The 23,365-nt window shown below is 49.0% G+C and overlaps 1 protein-coding gene across 2 annotated transcripts in view; it reads right to left on the bottom strand.

Moving 5' to 3' along the window:
• CYRIA (CYFIP related Rac1 interactor A) overlaps window positions 1-17,228 on the bottom strand; it is an 85,011-nt gene extending 67,783 nt beyond the window's left edge. Inside the window, exon 1 of one of the 2 annotated variants that reach the window (XM_059660507.1) lies at window positions 17,070-17,228. The gene's annotated coding sequence lies outside the window, so the exon portion shown is untranslated. The remainder of the gene's footprint in view (window positions 1-17,069) is intronic. The other variant, XM_059660506.1, reaches the window with a different exon arrangement.
• Between the last annotated feature and the right edge of the window lie 6,137 nt (window positions 17,229-23,365).

The following is a 23,365-nucleotide window of genomic DNA, read 5'->3' as shown; positions in this document are numbered from 1 at the left end:
TTGATAAACCTGTTTATCTAGCACAAAGTGAAAATACATGCTTTGCCATATTTTACCAGCTTAACTAGACCGTAGAAGCTCTCATCATATTTGACTCTTGGCTATTGGAGCAGCTGTGGCCTTGGGCAGTTATTCAGAATAACTAGTACTGTACCAAAAACCTACTCGAGGCACAGAACTAGGCTTCACCCGCACAGCCGCGCATGGGCGTAAATGCGACAAGACTTCTCCCAGCGTGGAGCAGCTATGTTCTAGGATCACTGAATGCTGGCCTGTACGGTGCAGTCTAGTTGAAAAAAATATCTACACCACAGATAAGCTCAATTCCTACAACAGCATTAAGTGTGATTTTATTAAGAACACAATGCTCATGTCTCGGTTAACAGGTTTACAGTGTGTGGGTTGGGCGGCATAATGTTTTCAAATGTAAAAAGATGATATCGCCTTTCTGGTTGCTAGGGGATGTGTATGTACCCCCTCCCTCCCACAGGGGGGAACACGACTGATAAGGACTTGGCCATTTACTCTGTTTAGCAAATGGGATGTGAGTGGAACAAAGCAGAAGCTTCAAGAAGCATCTCAAGTGCCTGCGACCTTGCTCACTTGCTTCCCTCGCCATGAGCCCCATCTAATCCAGCGCCCCGTCAGCCAGCTCCCAGGAGAAGAAGAAACATGGAGCAGTGCCACAGGCCAACCTGCTGCCCCAGATACGCAATAACAAGCAAGATGTTTGCTGCTACCAACCACTGAAATCTGGAGATTATTTCTTATGCGGCAAAACTGACTAATACACCACATTTCCCCAGATTAAATTACTTCACATTTACAGATAGTATGTGGAGGTCAGCAAAGAAGGATTATGTCCATTTTATGATGAGGTCCTCAGGCCCCAGAGCGGTTAAGTGATGGCTCAGAGTCAAACAGCAAAGACATGCGAGCAATGGGAACAAAACCGTGCACTTTTCACAACCGAGTGTGGTTCAACACAAGACTGACTCAACTTTAGTGTAAAGCCCTTTTGCAAACTGCAGGCTGATGAAACCACTAGCAAATAATAAAGGTTTCATTGGTCTCAGTTCCTGATATCAGGGATGATGCAGCAAAAAAAAAAAAAAAAAAAAAAGAAAAACAAGAGATCTACACTAAAAGGGAGGCAGAACTGACAACGAGAGCTTCCAGCTGCCCTGACCTGGACGGGCATGAGCCTCAGCTCTTCCTCCCGGGGCCCAGCGGCTGCCCGTGGTCCGACGGCCACTTCCCAGGGACAGTGGCTGTTCTCCTGCCCTCAGCAGGCTTCCTGCACGGGGCAGAGCAGCCCTGCAGCATGGCCAGCACAAACAGCCCCAGGCCGCCCGTCACGGGCCTGGAACCAGTCCTGGGAATGGTGTGCTATTTCACCAGGAAATGCAAACGTACAGGGACCCTGACCTTCCAACCCAGTCAGCAGTGACTCAGGACAGCGGCTGACAGGATCCGGCATGAGTGACCCACTCAATGTTCTCGTTCCTATTGTTTTAAATACATCCCCCCCCCCTTCTCTCTCTCTCTCTGGCTTTGTTCTCTTCTTTCCCTCTCACTTTCACTTTTTCAAGCAGCTCCTTTTCCCAGGAGCCAGTGAGTCGCCTTAATCACAGGTGTCAGGCTCTGTCCCGCGCTGACATCGATGGGAAGCATCCTGCAGCCTCTGGCCTCTTTCCCTGAAGCTCAGTTTCTAGTGACTGGTTTATTTTGTTTTTATGTGTGTGTTTTTGGGGGGGTTGGGGGGGTGGACCTGGCAGAGTTGTCACCCTGCATGCTACTTTTGGAGGCAGTTCACACAGCTGGTTTCTTACCCTGCCCAAAGCTACCGCCCCTGACACCTCCCTCCCCCTCAGGCCCAAGAGGCCTGTTTTCAGGTCACACCCAAGCTTTTCACATCCTGAGCGACCCTCCTGGCCTGGCCTTTTTCTCCCACCAGCCTGAAACCTAAACAAAACCCACTGAGCCAAACGGGCTGGGGCCTTTTGTATTATTTTGAAACAAGCCCACCACCTGATGTACCAGCTAAAAAGGAAGTACTTCCCACCCCAACCCTCATCCACAACACTCCACAACGTCATGACTACGTCACACACAGGGACACAGTCACACACAGGGACACACACCTGTCGCCACTGCCTGGCCTCGTTAGAATTTTCCAATGGCTTCCCACAGACTTCAGGATGCCTCCTGCTTCACCCAATGTCCACTGACTACTACCCCCACCCCATGCTCCCACCCCACTGAGCTACTCGCCCCAACTGCCGTGAGTGGGAACAAGCTGCGCGAAGGGTCCTTTAGTCCTGAACACGCAGGATTCAGATTGAAAACGGGAGGTCCCCGACCTGGCCCGCAGGTCACCGTTGGGAGATGCTCCTGCTCAGACCTCCTCCGGCCGCCCGACCACCTGCATGTCCCACGTTCTTGCCCTGCCTCCCAGGAAGCCCACCTCTTAGGGACTAACCAGGTTTTCTCCAAGGAGAGACTCCGGCCAGAAGAATGTCTTTTTCCCCAGAAAGGTCTCCAGAGACACAGCCTTCCAGCTCCCCGCCGCCCTCCCTCCCCGCTCCCCTCCCCCCACACACACATTGAGTCAGCAGAGTCCTGGCTGGGGTCCTGACACACTCTGAGGATTTCGAGAGCCTCCTTGTTCCGGCAGGGATGGGCAGTCCAGGTCATCGCTGGGCTCCCTGGGGAAGCCCCTTCCTCCGGACCCCACTTAACACTCTCCTCCCCCAACACTCACTTCCAGCTCTTTCCCAGCACGGAGCCATGGCCCTGTGATGGGTGACCAAAAAGGAACTGGCTAATTGGAGTTTAGAGATGGCATTCCTTCAAAATCCCCATTTTTATAAAAAAAAAAAAAGACAAATGACATTTAATTAGAACTCTTGGCCTTATAAAGAAAGAAGAAGGAGCAGAGTTATCACGAAAGCTGAACTCTCCTTCTCCCTTGCCCTGCAGCTCGTGCTGGGGATATGAAAACAGATGACAAGTGAGGTCCTCCCTCCGGGGTGCCAGGCCAGGGTGGGGACAGATCATTGGGGAAAAGACTGTGAAAGTATAGGAAACGTTCTCTGGGAGCACCCAGAGGTCCTGAAGTCACAGGCTGGCCGGTGTAGGTGTCCCCAACCTCGCCACCGGCCACCGGCCACTGTCCACTCTGAAGCCAAGCGCACCCTGCTCTGCTTTGGTGCTTGCCAACTTCCTGCCTGGAACACGGAGCTCTCACATGGTTCCTCTCTCACTCCCTGCGGGTCTTCACTCCTTGCCACCTTCCAGGGTGGCCTTCCCTGATCGACCTAAAATAGCAACTCTTTCTCCCAAGCTCCCTCCGCCGACCACTCTTCCTGTGCACCCATCTCCGCTTCATTTTCTTCAGGAAACATGTCACCATCTAACACATAGACATGTTACTTGTTCATAGGCTTATGGTCCATCTTCCCAACAGAAAATGAGCTCATTGGGGGCAAGGAGTTTTGTCTCCTGGGTGCACTGCTGAATCTCCGGCGAACGGCCCACAGGCAAAGTGCCTGCCTCACTATGGGAGCTCAGTAAGGATTTGTTGAATAAGTGGATGAATGGAAGATGAATGGATGGATGATGGATGGGTGATGGATAGATGATGGATGGATGGATGGAGGGATGGATGGATAGATGGATGGATGACAAATGGATGGGTGAAAATGGATGGATAGATGGATGAATGGATGGACAGATGGATGGTTGGATGGATGCTGGATGGGCAATAGATGGATTGATGGATAGATGGATGGATGGATGGATGGATAACTTTAGTGGAGAGTTAGGGGAGTTTCCAGGAGAATGGAACACCAAAGTGAATCTCAAGGATATGTTTGGGTAAAGAAAGAGTGTTTTGGAAAGAAAATATGGACCTCGTGTGTCATCTTGGATGAATCACATGACTTGTTTTCTCTTCTGTAATATGAAGCTCATGCATAACATTGGCAAGTCTCTGATGAGTCATAAAACTAAAATAGGAGTTTGGCCAACTAAAATGAGCCACAGCTCACATAGGTTGGTGAGGAATAGAAAAAGATAAGAGGGAATGTGCCTTTCTCCACAACCACTGCACCGAGTTCTGACTGCAGCAGGCAGAGACGAAGGAGGTGGGGCACCACGAAGGTGAGAGCTGGTGGGTCAGAGGACTTGATCTCATAGTTCAGAAAGGGGTGCTTCGGTCCTAGGCTCCAGGCAAAATCCCAAGCACCGTACAGAACTGCACTCTGAATTGTTAATCCCCACAGCAAGCCATGACCTTTCATATGCTTCTTGCCTTTGGGTAAATAACTGCATCTCCCAGTCTCAGTCTGACTCCCTATAAAATGAAGTTCCCAGCATCTTTTTTTATTAAATGACATTGAACGTTCCCAGAATAGTATCTGGCCCTTCAGAAGTGCAGGGTGAAAGCCTGCTAAATGGAAAGACATCATTTGCATAACGTTTACATTAAGGTAGGGAGAGCCCTGGAACTCCATTCTGGAAAAAGGCAAAGAAATCCAGCTATGACTGTATTTTCTGAGGCTTAAGTGGAGCCATGGCAGAGAAAAAAAAAAAAGATTTTATTTTCCTAAAAAAATAAAATTGTGGCCTGGAAGCAGTGTGAACTGTGTGGTATGTGGGAAACTGGAGGATTTTGTGAGGCACGCCGACCTGAACCAGAATCCTGGGGCCCCACTTACAATCCTCTGTCTTAAAAAGCAAGTTTTAAAACCTTCTCCGCTTCAGTGTCTTTGTCTTCAAAAGCAAAATAAATATATCTACCTTGAAAGGTGGTCTGTAGGGTGAAAAGTGTGCACAAACAGACTAGCAAAACAGAATTAATAGGTGCTAAAGACATGCTAAAGCGCATTGTTATTAATATAATTAAAACTTGGTGTCTACTTTGAAAAATTAGGGGCCATGTGGGTACTGGCTAACCTGTAACCATTAAGTCAAAAAAAAAAATAACTCACATGCATATACCACAAAACAGCAAGCACACTGTAGCTATTTTAGTTTATATGAGCTACTCAAATTATTTCCTGAATTTGAGGTTGAACCGATAAATTTACACAACCCACAACCTCACTAGCAGGTTACCACATGAATAGAGCGAAGGAAAAAGGGATAGGGCCTTGACGCACAGGTGGTTTCATGGGAGGGAAAAAATAGGGGATATTCACAGGGTCGAATTGCCTTTCTTGGTGATCATTGAAAGATCACCCGGCCCCTTGACAGCACCTCTGTGACCAGTTCCATCCTAAACACAAAGGCCAGGGGATGGGCTGAGGCACAGCCTTGTCCAGAGGGTAACTGACAGTGCCTGGCCTTGCCAGGATCTGAAAGGCCCCCAAGACATGCATGCACATGCAGTCACACATGCTCTCTCTCTCTCTCACACACACACGAACATACATTTCCATACTCACACATATACTCACACACCATGCACACACTCACACATTCACATACTCACACACCCATGTACCAGGTACATACTTGTATTCATTCACAAATACCCATTCTTCCCCTTCTCCCCCTACACGGGTCCAGTTTCTCTCATATAAGGACTAGCCATTACCAGAAGTATCCTCATCTCAGTGTGCCAAGGTTTTGAGCAAATTTATAACTCCTGAGTGTCTCCAATGGTCTCTGCAAATGGCAGGCCTTTGGGGTTCTAAAATTCAAGGTCACTTCTCCATCATGGAAACCCCCTGCCTACGGTCAGGCCCCTGGTTCCTATGGTGAGTTACCGCTAAGCTAAGTGAGGACCTCCTGGAGGGAGACAACCACGGCTCAGAGGGGCTGAACCACTGGCTTTCAAACCTCTTTAGATTCAGGAGGAAATGTTAAACCTCCCACCTGGCAAAGTCAGAATTGTGATACATTAAGCATAAACTCAAAGAAAAGAAATGAAAGAGAGAATGAGATAGAGAGAGAAGGCCGTGGTCTCCACACCCCTTTACCTAAATGTTCTACGGCCACAGGCCCTCACAAGGGCCTGCTCCATTTCCTTGGGGGCATCCTGCACTGGCCCCACGCTCTACACAGGGAGCTTTCACTCCCAGTCCTGAAGCCCCTCCACAATGCCCAGCATGCCTCCACTACAGCCCTGAGAATGCAGAGGCTGGCCATGGCCATCACCAGCCGGGCCAACTGAAAGGCTCCCTTACACAGTGAGTCCCTGCTGGACATGAATGGAGGGGCTAGAGCCCAGGTGAATCCAGGACAAACCAGCCTAAGGCAGGAGGAGATCAGCTGAGAGAAGTAAAGGCATTTCCAGGAAACCAAGGCAGAGCAGGAAGCCTTTCCAAAGCCCTCCAGTCTGCCCAGGGGCTGGAGGGAAGCGCCAAGAATGTAGCCCGGCAGGTTGCTCAGCACATTCCACCTCCTGTGGGGTCCCCCTCAGCGCCTAGACTCCCAGAGAGGGAGAAAATGAAAGAATTCATTTACTTAGAACCAGAGCTCCTAGGAGTTCCTGGGGCCCAGAGGAGGGAAGCAACAATGTCCAACCAAGCTCACTGAACAAGTCAAGAACAGACCCAAGATAAGAACCAAGACCTTCTCACGCTCTGCAGGGCGTTTCACTTCCCCATGCTCAGGCTTCTAGCCCTGGTTCCTCCTCACCAGGCCAAAATGATGAGTAGGCTTTAAAAACTCCCTTCTACCTCCCCCCGCCCCTCCCCCCAAAGGCCAGTGAGGAAACTTGATTACAAACCACAGGAGACCAAAAATTCCCAGCTCATTTTCAGTTCTAAGGAATTTTTAAAAACTTCTTATTGTTGAGAGTATTACAGATATCCCCCCCCCCTTTTCCTTCCTATTGCCCACCTCCATGTCTTTGTCTATGGGACATGTATACATATAAGTTCCTTGGTAAATCTCTTCCCGTCCCTATCCCTCTCCCCCTCTCCATTTTAAAAAAAATTACTTTGTCCCAATGAAATTTTGGAACCCACAATTTTAAAAGTGCTTGTTGTTTTGTGCCAAGATGGTCATTTCATTCACTTCCTATTATGTAAATTGATGAAATATAAAACTGACCATTGAGGCTTTGGATGAGCACAAGGTGAAGGTCACCACACCATCTGGTATCCAGAGGTAGGAGTCTCCAGGGCCCCACCTATGCCTTCCCCATGCTCCGACCCCAGAAATTGTGTCAGTTCCTGTGGGCTTATTTTTGAAAGACAGGTCTACAAACCCTGTTTTTTGAAACTCTTTGCTCAGATGTGCATCAGAAATTTTCATATTTTAGAAAGGTAATAGAATACATATACCATGTTATGTACACCCCTGGCAAGGTCTGGGGCACACAGCCCATGAAAACATATTGCTCCCAAGAGGGATAAATGAGAAGCATACAGACATGACTTCATACTGCACTTCACTTTATCACGCTTCCCAGATATTACATTTTTACAAATTTGAAGGTGTGTGGTCACTCCATGTCCAGCAAGTCTGTTGGCATCATTGTCCAACAGCATTTGTTCACTCTGTGTCTCTGTCACATTTTGGAAATTCTTGCCATCTTTCAAATTCTTTCATTATTGTTACGTTTGTTATGGTGACCTGTGATCAGTGAGCTTTGATGTTACCTTTGTAATTTTTTGGGGGTGCCACAGACTGGTCATACTTAATCAATAAATGTTGTGTGTGTTCTGACTGCTCCACTGACCAGCTGTTCCCCCATCTCTCCCCTTCTGTTCAGGTCTCCATATTCCCTGAGACACAATAAAATTGAAATTAGGCCTATTAGTAACCCTACTATAGTCTCAAAGTGTTCAAATAAAAGGAAGAATTGCACATCTCTCACTTTATCTAAAAAGCCAGAAATGATTAAGCTTCATGAAGGAGGCATGTTGAAAGCCAAGATAGGATGAAAGTTAGGCCCCTTGTACCAATTAGCCAAGTTGTCAATGCAAAGGGAAAGTTATTGAAGGACGTTAGAAGTGCTACTCCAGTGAATACATGGATGATAAGGAAGCAAAATAGTCTTATTGCTGATAAGGAGAAAGTTTTGGTGATCTGACAAGAAAATAAAACCAACCAGAGCTTTTTCTTAAGCCAAAGCTTAATCCAGAGCAAGGCCCTAACTCTCTTCAGTTCTGTGAAGCTGAGAAAGATGAGGAAGCTCCAGAAAAAAAATGTTTGAGGCTTGCAGAGGTTAGTTCATGAGGTTTAAGAAAAGAACCCATCTCCATAACATAAAAGTGCAAAGTGAAACAACAAGTGCTGGTATAGAAGCTGCAGCAAGCTATCCAGAAGACTTAGCTAAGATAATAGATATAGGTGGCTACATAAAACAATAGATTCTCAATGTAGATGGGAAAAAAACAGCCTTCTATTGGAAGAAGATGTCATCTAGGCCTTTCATAGCTAAAGAGGAGTCAATGCCTGGCTTCAAAGCTGCAAGGACAGGCTGACTCTCTGGTTAGGGGCTAATGCAGCTGGTGACTTTAAGTTGAAGCCAGTGTTCATTTATATTCTAAAGATCTTAGGGCCCTTAAGAATTATGCTAAATCTGCTCTGCCTGTGCTCTAGAAATAAAACAGCACAGCCTGGATGACAGCATATCTGTTTACAACATGGTTTACTGAATATTTTAAGCCACTGTTGAGACCTACTGCTCAGAAAATCAGATTCTTTTTAAAATATTACTGCCCATTGACAATGTACCTAGTCACCCAAGAGCTCTGACGGAGATGTTCAATGAGATTAATATTGTTTTCATGCCTGCTAACACGACATCCATTCTACAGCCCATGGACCAAAGAGTAATTCTGACTTTCAAGTCTCATTATTTAAGAAATACATTTTGCAAGACTATAGCTTCTATAGACGGTGATTCCTCTGATGAGTCTGGGAAATCCTTCTGGAAAGAATTCATCATCCTAGTGCCACTAAGAGCATTTGTGATTCATGGGAAGAGGTAAAAATATCAACATTAATAGGAGTTTGGAAGAAGTTGAGTCTAACCCCCTGGATGACTTGGAGGGATTCAAGACTCCAGTGGAGGAAGTGACTGCAGATGTTGGGGAAACAGAAAGAGAACTAGAGTTAGAAGTGGAGCCTGAAGATGTGACTGGATTACTGCAACCTCATTGACAAAACTTTAAAGAATGAGGAATTGCTCCTGATGGATGAGCAAAGAAAGTGGTTTCTCTAGATGAAATCTACACCTGGTGGATGCCGTAAAGATTGCTGACGTGATCACACAGGATTTAGAACACTGCATCAAATTAGTTGAAAGGATTGACTCCGGTTTTGAAAGAACTACCATTGTGGGTAAAATTCCATCCAACAGCATCACATGCTACAGAGAAATTCTTTGTGAAAGGAAGAGTCAATCAATGAGGCAAACTTCATTATTTGAAAAAAATTGCAAAACAAAATGATTAAAGAAATTGCCACAGCCACCCCAACCTTCAGCCACCACCACCCATCAGTTAGCAGCCATCAACAATGAGGCAAGAGCCTCCCTCAGCAAAAAAAATTACAACTCACCGAAGCCTCAGATGACGGTTACCTTTTTTTTTTTTTTTATAAATAAAGTACTTTTTCAATGAAGTATGTACATCTTTTTTTAGATATAAAGTTATTGTATACTTAATGGACTACAGTCTAGTGTAAACATGACTTTTGTATGCATTAGGTAATCAAAATTTTTGTGTGACCCCCTTTATTGCCATACTTGCTTTATGAAGATACTCTGGAATTGAACCCACCGTATCTTTAAGGTTTGCCCCTAAATCATCTCATGTACAAGCATTTGCCTCCAAATGAGCTATGAAAAAACTTTAACTTTTCAGCGTACTTTGGATTTGGGACTTATAAAAAAGGGAATGCCAGAAAACAGCTTACGACCCCATTTCGGTTTGAAGGGCTTAAGGGCCCAGATTTGAAACCTCAACACTCCCAAACACACACACACACACACACACACACGCACACAGACACACACACACACTCACACAGTAAGAACAAGATTTAAAGTGGGGAAATCAACCATCTAGTAAGTGCAAAGCTGGATGCTGCCTGGAATCATTATCCTTGTTACACTCCAGTAAACAGCATATCCAGGCTCATTTCAAGAATGAAATGAAGGCTCACACGCTGGAGCTATAACTCCAGAGGAGTGGATATGGAGAGTTTTGCCACGGGCAGACCAGGAATGTGTTTGTTGGAGAAAGGAGAGAGTCCCTGTCCTCCCCCCCCCCCCGCCCCCCCATACAAAAAATAAAGTGACGGAACTAGCCAACACTTTTCAAACACATTTTCTTCAAAAACTGGACAAAAACAAAGACCGGCATGTTTGGTTCATCTATTCCTTACAATATTCCTTCTGAGCCACAAATATCAACTTCAGACACAAGGGAGGAAACGCAGCAAACCTGAAGAATTTGCCCAAGGGGGCGCCGGATCCCAAACCAGAGCTCTTTGCTTGCCGAGCACCTGTGGCCCTCGGGTGTTTGCCCAGAACTTCTAGAGCACATTTCCCGCCTCTGGATTTCAAAGGTGCAGGCCGGCTGTAGTTTTTGAAATGCTGAATTCTCACCCCAGCCTTGGAAAAGCCTTGGACTTTGGGTTTCTCTCTATCATCCATCGATGTATCTATGTATCTATGTATCTATGCATCTAGCTAGCTAGCTATCATCTATTTCTTGACCTAAGTTCCTATAAAATAGAGAAATTAGACTACAGTTGTTCTTCCTGCTTTGACACATAGGAGTCTGCCATTCTGCAAGCCGAGACCAGCCAGCCCTGGGTTCCCATGACTTCAGCTGTCCCAGGGAGGGGTCTAGAAAACAAGCTCTATACAACATGCCTCACTTGCTGGACTCCCCGGCTCAGCCAGGCCACACGCCACCCCCACCAGAGGCTCAGCCCCTTTCTGCCAGACGGCATTCTCTGGTGAGGTGAGCTGGGCACAGGCCACCAGGAAGGACATCAGCCCACAGCCAGAGAGACGGGTCACAGGAACCCTTAGCCCACAGCCTGTATTGTATTTTATTGTTTTCCATTTTCAGGTGTGCGGGCACAGCTAGCTCTGTGAGATGAGGATTTTATCCGACACCTGCGCGTGAATTCCACGCTCCTCACACGTGCACAGCTCCCGCTTCCAGTGTGGGTGGCAGAGAAGGACCAGGCTTTGAGGGCACCCCGACGTGGTTGCAGATACCAGCTCCCCACCTTCCTAAGGAGCTGACATTATGCAAGTCGCTCTGGATGTCAGTTTCCTCAGCCATAGAACAGACAGCGTCTATTGCAAAAGCTCCTCAGAAGGTTGCTAAAAGTGGACACGAAGGCTTGGCATTCCTGCTGCGGGTGCGCTAGGTGGCTCAGGGTGCTGCCGCCCGCATGTCATCGCTGCTAACAGGAAGGGCATGCGTTTGGTTGCCAGTGGGAACGTGAGTGTTGACGGTGTGTTGGGGCAGTTGTGCATTTATCATTGTCCCACATGACCCTAAAATGATGGTACATTTTACCTTATTCCAAAATCTGGAAATCGTCAAACCAAATGATTTTACTAAAGGACATTCACTGAAAACACAAGCAGACTGCGGTAACGAAGGCATCTGTGAGGCCGAGCCCTCCGTGTCCACATCGGTGGGGGGCCTGGGGCCTGGGAGGAGGCTGGTGACTCTCACCCCCCCCAATCCCCACCCCCTCCACTGAGCTCTTGCATACCCCCTCCCCCTTTTTTTTTTTGGTCTCTCCTTTTTGTTATTGGCCTTGACTTCCAGCCTTTTATCAGATGCTCAATAGGAACACGGTTCCCTTTCTGGGAGGGACAGCAGGTTTCTCTGCGCTTAGAGAGGAGGCTTTGGAAACACAGAGCTGTCCCCATCCCCGGCTCTGTCTCCGCAGTCCTGCTGGCTGAGGCTGCCAGGGCCTGCTCCTTCACCTGTCACCCGGGGCAAGGAGCCCAAGGGCTGGTTAGACTCACAGGCCGCTGTGCAAGGGCCCTTGCAGTTATGAAATCCAACCTCCCCATTTCACCAACAGTGGGACGGAAGTAGAGACCTGCCCTGCTCCCACCCAGGCAGCAAGGAGCAGAGGAACCTGGGTCCAGTCCAGGCCACATGCTTCTCTGCCCCCTGCATCACCCCCCTGCTCCCCTGCAACATGTCAGGTGGAATTCAGGTGCTCCACAGGTGACACTCGGGGAAGAAAATGGGCGGTGTGGCTCTGAGTAGAGACAAAGACATCTCCCGAGTTCCCCGGCTCCCTTGGGACACTGCACTCCCCCTGGATCCCTGCTTCTGCCCCTCTGCCTCCCCGTGGAATGAGAGCCACCTGCGGGCAGGGACAAGGCCACACTGACCACAGTGTCCTACCTCCTGCAGCACAGGGTTAATGAATGAATGAATGAATGATCTCATTTTGATGCTTCATCCATCCTAAAAGTGCAATCATACTCTTTGGGGACACTGCATTCCCCAGTTTCATTTTAAATACCTAATTATCCAGGCCCTATAGAAGTTTTATTAGAAAGGGAAGTCATTAAACAAGCAGACACCAGACGCAGGCCTGACATAATTGCGAAGAGAAGCGCGTCTGTCGGCAGGGCCAAGGCGGACCCAGTAAGCTCACTGCTGGCAAACGACACTCCCGTTTCCAGCACTGGGACTCGCTGGTCCAATGGGGCGCCTAAACCGGGCAAACAGACTCCTACGTGCCCCGGGAAAGGTTAGTGAGAGATTCTATAATTGCTTTCCAACACCTCCACGTTCCTAGATGGGAGTTAGGCTGCCGAATCCACACCGCCCTTGCCTGTGAGCAGCCACCCACCCACCCACACTTTCTGGCCTCACTGCTTCCGCCCCTAAGTCCCTGGGATGTACCTGTCATGCTTTCCCTCCGCACGTTCCATTATGAAAACAGTTCCATTTATTTCCTCGACAAGAGCAGCAATCCATTCTTGTGCAAAGAAAGCTACTTCCAGCTTTATCAAATGCTTCCTCCCAGCTCAGATGTGTCAAGCTCCTATTCATCACTTTTTGAAAAGAAGCCTCGTCAGTGCTGAGCCGAGAGCAGAACCCTAATAAAGTCTCTAAATATTTACTATGAGTCTGAGTTACAACACTGACCAGTTCCACCCCCGCTGAAATCTGCGCACATTCCTCAAGCGCAATTATTTTAGGTCACAGACACGCCAGCCAAGAAAATGACAAGACTGTGTGCAGTGGCACAAAGAGCCGGCGGGACCCAGTTTTAAATTCTGGCCCTGCCACTCGCTAACCGCTGGGCTCTGCGCGGCCGACCTCACCTCTCCCTGTTCCCTCAACTGTAAATAGGGGGTGGGAACAGTAATGCCCCGAAGTTGTATGGAGGATTCAAAACACAACGTCAATACACACATAGGGTAACTTCGAAAAAACAAAAGGAAGCTGAACATGCTCAGAATGAAAACGATGCAACGTTCACCTTCAAGCATCTTCTGATGGAGGAACCGAGAATATGCCGTGGGGTAAGGGCAGTCTCTTCGATACATGGTGTCGAGCAAACTGGACAGCCACGTGCAAAAGAACAATACTGGACCACAGTCTCACATCAGACTCCAAAATCAACTCGAAATGCACTAAAAACCTGAACATCAGGCCCGAAACCATAAAATCCCTAGAACAGAACCTCGGCAGTAAGCTCTTTGCCACGGGTCTTGGTGGTGCATTTTTTGGATGTGACACCAAAGCAAAGGCAACAAAAGCAAAAAACACATGGAAGGAACGACACCAAATTAAAGCATTCTCAAGGCAGGAACACGTCTTTGAAAACCAGGGCATTTGTTGCCATTTCGAATGTGTTCCTCTTTGAGAAAACAAAGGCCTTGGTGATTCACACAGTGTCCTGGTGCCATGGAACAGCGCTTATCTGGTGGGAGATAAGGCAGAGATTAACCAGCAGCGTGAGGAACCTGAGCGATTTTTAACCTTCCCAGATAATGAATGGATCTCTGAAGGCCAGAATTAGTCCGAAGAGCTTCCCACCACGCTTCTAAGAGGACCCAGAGGCCCAGTAACTGCGAACTCTTTTCTAATCAATATAACTAAATAACAGCAAGTCTAATGTGAGGTGGGCACCAGGCCAGACCCTATAAATACGTAAGATAATTTGTTTCTTAGAAGGCAAGTATCGTTAGTGCCATTCTACAGATGCAAGAATGGAGGCTCAGAGGGGTGTGTGTTTGTTTGTTTCAGAGTCTCACAGCTAGGACATCACAGCAATAAAGTCTGAACTCAGACCTAACTTCAAAATCTGCTCTTTGCAATCACCATGTAGCCCCTGAGGAAGGAGCTTGACCAAGATGAAACAGGAACCAGCGGCTACTACGAGTGGATGAGTCAAAACTCAGCGAGGAAGGCAGGGCTGGCTCCCTGCCACATGCCTCTCTCCTGGCCCTGCTCACAGGAGCTGAACGGGGAGCTCTGCAGCAATCACCCCATCACTGTGAGGGCCAGACCAGGGCTTGCCAAGTGGGCAGGGGCAGGACTGCTGGATTTCAGCCACACGGCACAGGATGCCTGCGTCAACCTTAATGGGTGACCCAGTCAAGTCACCAACTCTGGGACCCTACCTTTTCTCTATGACACCACCTCTCCGACTGTATTACAAGGATCTCTTTCCATGACTGTCTTCATCAACAGACAGCATGCTTGGAACAGTAATTGTACTCACTTTTTTAATCCCCAATTCCCCAAACTGCATTTGGTACAGAGTAGATGCCCAATTAATGAAAGGTACATAAACAAATAGATTCAACATCAAGGCTGGACAAGATGACTAAAGAATGCCCCTAACCAAGAGATTTTGCAGCTAATTATTCCTAAACCAGTTCTCGATCTCTGAGCGGTGGGTCAAGGTCTCTTCACCAGAGAGGATGTTATAGGTGCTTCAGGCTTTCAACCTTCCAAAGCACTCTCTCTAGAAAAGACTCCATCCCATCCTACCAGCACAAGCCAATGTGGCCACGAGGACAGATGCTGCCAACTGAGGCCCAGATGAGTGACGGCATTTCCTCAGGGTCAACGTTTGACCTTGAGGCTGTTGCTTCTCCGATCTGTTCATGTGACCACAGTGCTTTTCCAGCTTATTAACAAGCCCAGAGCCTGGGCCATGTGAGGGGAGAAGGGGAGGGAGTGGGGAGAAGAGTGTGGAATGAAGGGAAGTATAAAAAGGAAGAGAAGAGGAGCTTCTCTGGCGAGTGTCACTGACAGCTGCCAGCCGTGACCCTGGGGCCGGGTGCGCTCTGAACAGGGGCTGGCTTGGGAGGGACAGATGGGCTCTCAGTGTCCCTGACTCATCCAGTTGCATCCAGGCCCTGAGAGTAAAAGCAAACTGAATGCTTCTCAGTGCTGAGTGAAAACAGGAAGTTGCAAGTGGCTTCGCTCTCCTCTCAACTCGGGTCCCTACACTTGGGGTCAAGGGACCTATCAGGCAGCTCCCAGCAGCTCTCCTCCGCCTCCGTGGGAGTCCAGCAGCACGCAGAGGGGCCGGAAAACTGGGGACCACCTCCCATGAGCCTCGGAGGAAAGTCAGGGGGATGCCAGCTCCATCACTGTCCCATTCACTTCACAAAAACTGAGCACTGTGTGCAAACCTCAGGTGACGCCAGGGAGACAGCTCACTCGGCAACGTGGGGACAGCCCCGACCCCACAGGGCTGCCATCAAGATGAAAGGAAATAACGCCTGCCGGCTCCCCCACCGCACTCCACATCTATTATTAGGACCGAGGCAGGATGCTGCCCACAGTGTGCCTGGGACTGTGTGCCATGCCTGTGGGTGCTCCCCCCCCCCCCCGCCCCAGCGCAGAGCTGGGAGCAGGAGGGGGTGTGGACAGGTCTGTCCCCACCTCTTGGCCCTATTTTCCCTGGCAGGAGGGCAGGGCCAGGATGAGGTGAAGCTCTGCTAGCCCCCAGCCTGGCCCAGTGCCCATGTTTATGACTGTTTATCCCAGAGCAAGTAGAAAGGAGAAATTAAAGCCATAAAAGACAGGACAACAGACCAATAAAAACCAGCTCCCAGAAGAGTCAGGAGGAGGAAGGGAGGCAAAACTGTCGCCATGGCAACACAAGACAGTCGGAAGCATGCAAGAAAAACAGCCCCTGCTCTGCCTCCTGGCTTCATGGCCAAGCAAGCCCTGGGACCCCATTCGGAGCTCAGGGTGAGCCAGGGACCCACCCGAAAGCCCTGGCCCTCAGGCCCAGATGCCCAGCCTGCCCTGGCTGGCACCAACCCTGCTGGTGCTGGCCCAGCACAGGTCCCAGCCCTGCATGGTCCCAGCCCAACTCTGCGCCCTGGGGACTCAAGGCGGTGCAGGGTGATGGTGGCTGGTGAGAGGGGAAAGTTTCAAACAGGGAAAGGAAGGAGAGCCACCGAGCGGTGGGGAGACCAAGGCCCTGAACACCAGCCCTGGGTCCCCGGGAGCAGGTGGGAAACCCAGGGTGTGGGAGGGGAGACCGGTGGCTGGGGAAGACCTGGGGGTCTGGGTGGGGTCGGCAAATAGCTTTGGAGATCTTAAATGACCATGCTCTTGGGCCTGGTCTCTGGGGATCCCGGCCAGTACACCAGGGGGGCTGGGAGGAGGACCCAGGGACCACCTGGCCCATCTGACAGAGGCTTCTGGGTCCTTCAGCTGGCAGGCAAGACAGGTGTCTCCACCACACCGTCCTGCTGGCCAGGGACCAGCCTTTCAGGAAGTGGGTCGAATTGTTCCCAAAGCTCAAAGTCAGTCCCTTCTTCCAGACTGGGGGGAGGGAGGGGTGGCAAGGAGGCCTGGGTCCCAGCACAACAGCTTGCGCCCGGCTAAGAATCTCTGGGACAGGTGGCAGGGGAAGGGTCCAGGTGTGCAGGCGCGGGGAGCGCTCACCCCATCCCTGGGGCCTTCGGGACTCATGGGGAGCGTCCTCTCCCGGTGGGAAGGGGAAGCAGAGGGCGGGGGTCCCCTAGAAAGATGGTTTGGGAGCTGATGATACCTGAAGGGGGGGAGGGGGCAGGGAGAAGAGGGGGGTGGAAGGTTGAGGGGCGAGGGCGGAGGTCGGGAACATACCCCGAGGCTGTCCTGGGGAGAAGGGGCAGTGGGCTGCCCAGAAGGCCGTCCAGGCGGCGATGGCAGGAGAAGGGCGTTAGGACGGGGTCCTCCACGCGCCCGCCCTCCCTTCCCACGGCTGGGGAGGATGCAGGGCTCCGCGGCGCCTCCACAGCCCGTTCCCTGCAGACCCCCGGCCGCGTCCCCGCCGCGCCCGCGCCGCGCTCACCGGAGCCGCCGCCGCCCCGCTCGGCCGCGTCCACCGCCGCCGCCGCTGCCGCCGCGAACGCCTCTCCAGCGGCCACCGCAGCCGAGACGGTTCCGGAGCCCCGCCCCGCCCGCCGCCCCGCCCCCCGCCGGCCCCGCCCGGCCCGCCCCGCCCCTGGATCCCCACCCCCGCGGCTCCGGCCTGGTCCCCTTGCCCGGGAGCCGGTGCGGACCCAGTGCGCACGCGGTCGCCCCTGCCCGTCGCTCGGCCGCCGGGCTTCGCCCTCCCCGGGGAAGCCGGGATCTGCTGTTTCCAGCCCTGGAACTCCTCCATACCCACTCTCCCCTCCAAAAAGAGAAACAAACAAACAAACAACCACAAAAAGCACAGGAAAGGCCCAGCAATCAACTCCTAGATTCACCCCATCCTCAAATAGTGGCCCTGCGCCCGGTCAGACCATCGCAACCCCTATCCCCACCCTCAGATCACCTTGGATTCGAAACCCAGCTCCCTGCTCACACTGGTAACAGGTTCCCAGTCCTGGGGGGCAGAGGCGGGCAGGAGGGCGCAATGATCTAATTGAGGAGGCCACCAGAAAAGTCTTCGCAGATGCTTAGTTCGAATATAATTGCCCAGAAGAGTCAGTCTACAAAAACACTAAAAAAAACCTCTATGATGCAAGGGGAAAGCAGGGATTGCCGTGTCATTGTCATGATCATTGTTCTGAAACATCTGCCATGAAGGCTTTTTGCATTAAAGAGAGATTCAGGAAACCAGAGAGGGCTGCCCAGTGCCAAACAGGTTGTGAGTCAGAGCCCCAGTTTGGGGGGGCGGGGGGGGGGGGTAGGCGGGGGCCGGTCCTGCAGGCTCAGGCTTCTCCTGCTTCCTTTTCCAGGCCATCAGCCCAAGCATCCTGAGACATTTATTAGATTCCTACAAGGGGTCAAGGCGTGTGCCTGGAGCTGTGCCCTTGCAGGAGTGTGTGGGCTGGGAGCTGGGAGCATAAGGCAGGCAGAGCTGAGTGCAGGAAGCTTCCGGAGAGCTTGGTCGGGTCCCCCCTCTTTCTGCGCCTCTGACAATCCATAGGTGGGTCTGAAAAGCTCCCATGAGCCGCCTGGCATGGCTTCCTGTGCTGGGTTTTGGCAAGAATTCAGACAGGAGCCAGGAGGGCACAGTCTGGTCAGAATGAAACAGTTCCCCCATTGGTAGGGGGCCTTAGGATCCGAATGAACACTTTCCCATTCTTCATGTGTGTCTGCCCAGGCCTGCATTCCTGGCCCAGCCCCTGCTGTCATTCCCTACAAGGACGACCCACATTAATTTGGGGTGATTCTATTAGAAAATTCTTCTCATTCCACCCCCACACCTACACACCAACATATCAAATTTATTCCGTCCACCTTGAACCTGGCCAGGCTCTGGGAAGGGCAAGGATGAATCAGCCACAGACGCCATTCACCCCATAAAGCATTATCATTTCAGAAAACAAGAGGACTCCTTACTTTCCACCCGCCTGTCCTCAGAATACAGCTTAGGTTGGTGAGAGGAGACTATTTGATGCAGGAAATATCACTTCCACGCACATAAAGACAGCTTCTGTTTCAGGCACTGAGGAGTACCCTCATGGTATTGCCTAGCCCCCTGTGGAATAACAGGGTTTCGAATTATCGGTGTGGAATTTAACAGTTAAGTGTTTCCTAAGACACAATGATCAAATGAAATAGTCTTCCAGCATCATCAGTGATACTAATAACAAGTTTAGAGGTTTGCATAATAAAGATTACAGTGAAATGAAGTTATCATTGAGGGAGCCAGGTAGCTTGAGATAAAGTTTCAGATGGTTTTTATTCACAATGTACATTTGCTAAAATGAACTTTAATGTCGTAGTTAAATTAAATTTAAACGGAACTATTCTAGTTTCAAGGACACCCTCATCACTTATCTGTGTGTGTGTGTGTTTTTTTAGAGATTTCTTGAGCTTTGGCAAAGTGCCAGGTACTGTGTTAAACGATGGAGCCTGCACCCAGCCTGGGAGAGTACACGGACAGCTTGCCAGCTCAGTTTGTGACAAGGCAGAATAGGAAACAGATGAGAATAGAGGTATTGGTCGTACGGATCCAACACGAGAAGGCATTCATTGTGATTGGAGGAAATCAGGAGCAGACCCTTTTATGTTGAACCCTGGGGGATGAGCTAGACTTCCCTAGGTAGGAATGGGGTCAAGGACACTCTAGGTAGAGACACAAAGGGGTTCAGTGTGGCCACAGCACTAGAGGGACTGGACAAAGTGAGGCTGAGAGTGAAGAACCGAGAAGGCTGCACTTAACCCTGGGAGCTTCCAGGGACGGGCCAGCCTTGACTGGAGCCTCCAATAAAGAGAATGATGATAGGCTAAGAGCACTTGGGGGCCAGAGACGGAGAGAGAGAGGAGGCAGCAGTGAGAATCATCAGAAGAGCACTACCACCATCGCCCACGGGTTGTGAGCTGCCCTCTATGGACCAGGCTCTGCTCCCTCACGTTTGAAAAGCATCCCCAGGCTGAGAATAATTCTTGCCACAAACCAGTCCCCGATCATAGTTCTTGACTATTAGAATGATAGGATCACGGAAGATGGGCGTCCACTCTGGAGATAGAGCAACAAGGGCTGATCCCACCCAGGGCTCCTCTCCATCCACTGAGGTCCATCCTGGGGCAGGTGGAACGAGGCCCTTTCTCAGCAAAAGCCCCCTTGTTCTTTGAAAGGTCATTCCTGATTATGTACCTTTGCTCCTACATAGGCACCTAGGATGACTTCCTCCCCACCTCCAGCCATCAAAGGCCCCTCCCCTCAGTGCTAACGATGCCTCACCTTCGTGGTGGCACTATGGTAACTCTTCTTTTCTCTATGTCTCGGATAAGAAAAGGACCTTATCTGAGACACAGATAAAAGCCCCACTGGATGTGGAATCAAAGCTGAGCATGCATCCTCATTCTGCCACTCACTAGCTGTGTGAACAGAAGTTACTTAAGCCTCTGGAGTTTTGAATTTCTCTTCCAAAATATGGGAGTAGTAAAACCTGCCTTCGAAGGTTGATGGGAGGGCTTTGTAGCTGTGAAAAAAAGAATAGGGGTGTGTGTGTGTGTGTGTGTGTGTGTGTGTGTGTGTGTCCTCCTAGCACCTTGAGTGATGCTGGTCATGCAGTAAGTGCTACTTGCTACTTAGTGGGCTGATTCCCAGTTGAGGACCGGGAGTGGAGGCGGACTGATTCAGTGTCAGAGAGCCCTACAATGTTCTCTGCTTGCTGCTCTATATGAAGGAGTTTCCATTTTGTCCTCCTACTTCACTTGTTTCCCCAGGAATCATATAGTGCTTTCCCTCTGGCATAACTGTATTGACTCCCAAAGGTGGCGGGTTTTCTTGCCAATTACAGGCCACAGTTGCTTTATGTAACTAGGGGTTTCTAAGGAAACATGGTCAGGCCTCAGAGGGAGCATAACAGATCTGATTATGAATATTGAGCCAATTTTTACAGCTGACATGCTGCACACTTCCTCGTTGCAGAGATCACAGCCCCATCTATGTAGGGAAACTTGGTAATGGCTGACAACCGTTGCTGTGGCTGAGTTGGAGCCCATGATTTGAATGGCTTCTTTAGTGACTGAGATTGCCAAGCTCTTTGAGACCACCCTTCCTTTGCACATGGTCCCCTGGGCCTTAAATGACCTTGCATCCTGGCCCACTCATTATATTTCTACTCATTTATTAAAATCCCAGCTCAAAAGCAACCCTTCTTTAAAGCCCTCTTCTACTCTTAAGGCCATGTCAAATGTTCTTTCGTGTATGTTTCCAAAGTATTGCCGTCACACATTTACCTTCCCACTCACCAGACCATGTTTATCACATCAGATTTTACACAGTCCATTTTTGTTATTCCCAGTAGCTATGTTTTATGAAGTTATCAGAAACACTGAACTAGAAAATAGTGAACCATTGCTCCTAAGGGAAATAGAGGGTTAGGTTCCTGTGAGCCTCTACTCCCAACATTTTCATCAACTGATCAGTACACAACCTTGGTTAATATGTGTTTCTGTTTAAAGACACCTTACTTAATATACATTGTTGTTTCACTGACATTGAATTCACAGCCAACGGTACTCTAGCTCATATAACTTTGGAACAAAGCTTGTCTAACACGGACATGTTCTCCAGTAAGGCACATCACAGCCTTCTCACACTTAGGAACACTACATAGCAATTCATTACTATGCTTGGGTCCATTTTAAACAGCGAACTCAGCAATATAAAGCACAGAAATGTGAAAAACATGGCACTAAGTAGATCAGGGAAAGGGTAGTTATTCACAGCATGAGAGCTGAAACAAGGCAGAACTCTGCCTAAATTGACCTCAGCTAGAAATATGCATGTTGGTGACTCAAGTTTTTTGCTGTACGGTGCACATGGCAAATGACACAGAGTCACCAGAGTACTGATTTTGAAGTTACAAGTAAATGTTAGCGAGTAGGCAAGTTCACAAATATAGAATTCACAAATAATGAACATGGACTGCGTGTGCCTCCAGACTAGACTAGGAGCTCTTTGCAGCCATAATCTGTTTTACTGGGCTTTGTGTCTTCTCAGAACCTCTAAGAGCACCTGATATATAAAAAATGGATGCTCAATATTTGAATGAATGCACCATGCAATCCAGACTTGCATATCTTGAGGGATTTCCCCAACAACTTATAAATTTATAATAATAAAGTGCCAAAATGTACTTCCCTCATTGGAATGTCAAGGACTTGATTTGGTTCCTTTCATTGATCTGAGAAGACTCGTGCCTTCAAATGTATGGAACATTCTGTGTGGAGTACATCCCTTGTGTGTGACACATCTGGATACTCCAGATTAATGACTTCCAAGATGAGTAAAGATTATGAATAAAACTATCCTCCCATTGCTCCCAAAGAGAAAAGGGGGCAATGAATTTGAAGGATCTGAAAAAAATACAGCCAATGGGCAGCAATGAGAAAAATTACATACCAGGGACGGAAAGGCGACACTGGTGCTGAAGCAGAGTGGTAGAAGGGAGGAAAGTGGACAGCGGAGGCAGGGCCATCACAGGGACCATGCAGCAGCTTTGCAGAGAGGTCAAGATTTGAACCGGAGCCCTCTCCCTCACCTACAGCAGTATGACTTTGGGTAGGTTTCTCAACTTCCCTCTTTATTGATATATATATATATATATATATATATATATATATATATATATATATATGACTTAAAATAAAGGGCTATTCATGCAACTGACATTTATTGAGTGCCTACTGTGTGCCAGGTAGAAACATGAATGAGGTCATGAACATGCACATAATAAATGAATGCTGAACACAGGCCTGATGTAACTTAGCTAACAAATTTAAAAAGTGATTTTAATTATTTACAATAAATTATGTCTACTCTTATTCTCTCTTCTCTTTCCTTCTCTAATTTGCAAGATTTCTATGTATGGCTTCTAACCCCTTCTGAGTTGAAACCCTCTGATACCTTTTCAGAAGTCAGTTAATCTCAGTCTCTGTCCGGCCAGGTAAATCCAGGAATGTTTGATTGCATCAATTTTTGGCATCTTGACAAAATGAGTCAGCCCCTCTAGGGGAGTCTACCTCACCACCCACAAAGCTTACACCGTCTCCAAAATCACCATCAGCAAAGTAATGACACATATACAAGGGCCTCGCAGCAAAGGCTGAGAGCATTTTATAGGCATCGCCCAGTCATCTAGGTAGCATCACAAGCAGGTAAGTAGGGGTCACTTATGACTGTACCCATTTTATAGCCAGGAAAATGAAGGCTTGATATAACTTATCCAAGTCATCAACTGCATGTCAGTCACAACCACAAAAATAAAACACAGGTGCTATGGCTCCTTGAATTAAGAACCAAGCGCTGAATTCCTTGGACAACCTAACCTTCTTCCCTTTCTTCCTTTTTTCTCTGGGAAATTTATCAGTGACCAAGCAGGCAGGTTGATTTAGGTATAAGTCAGTGTTCTCTCTCTTACTAGCAGTGATTTTTGTCCAATTTAGGGAGCTAAAAACCCAACTGGGTGCTAAGACCCTGTTAAAATTGC

This window comes from Myotis daubentonii, chromosome 12 (assembly GCF_963259705.1).
Source record: "Myotis daubentonii chromosome 12, mMyoDau2.1, whole genome shotgun sequence".
Lineage (NCBI taxonomy): Eukaryota > Metazoa > Chordata > Mammalia > Chiroptera > Vespertilionidae > Myotis > Myotis daubentonii.
The sequence above is the reverse complement of the archived record's forward strand: the minus strand, read 5'-3'. Positions and strand labels throughout refer to the sequence as shown.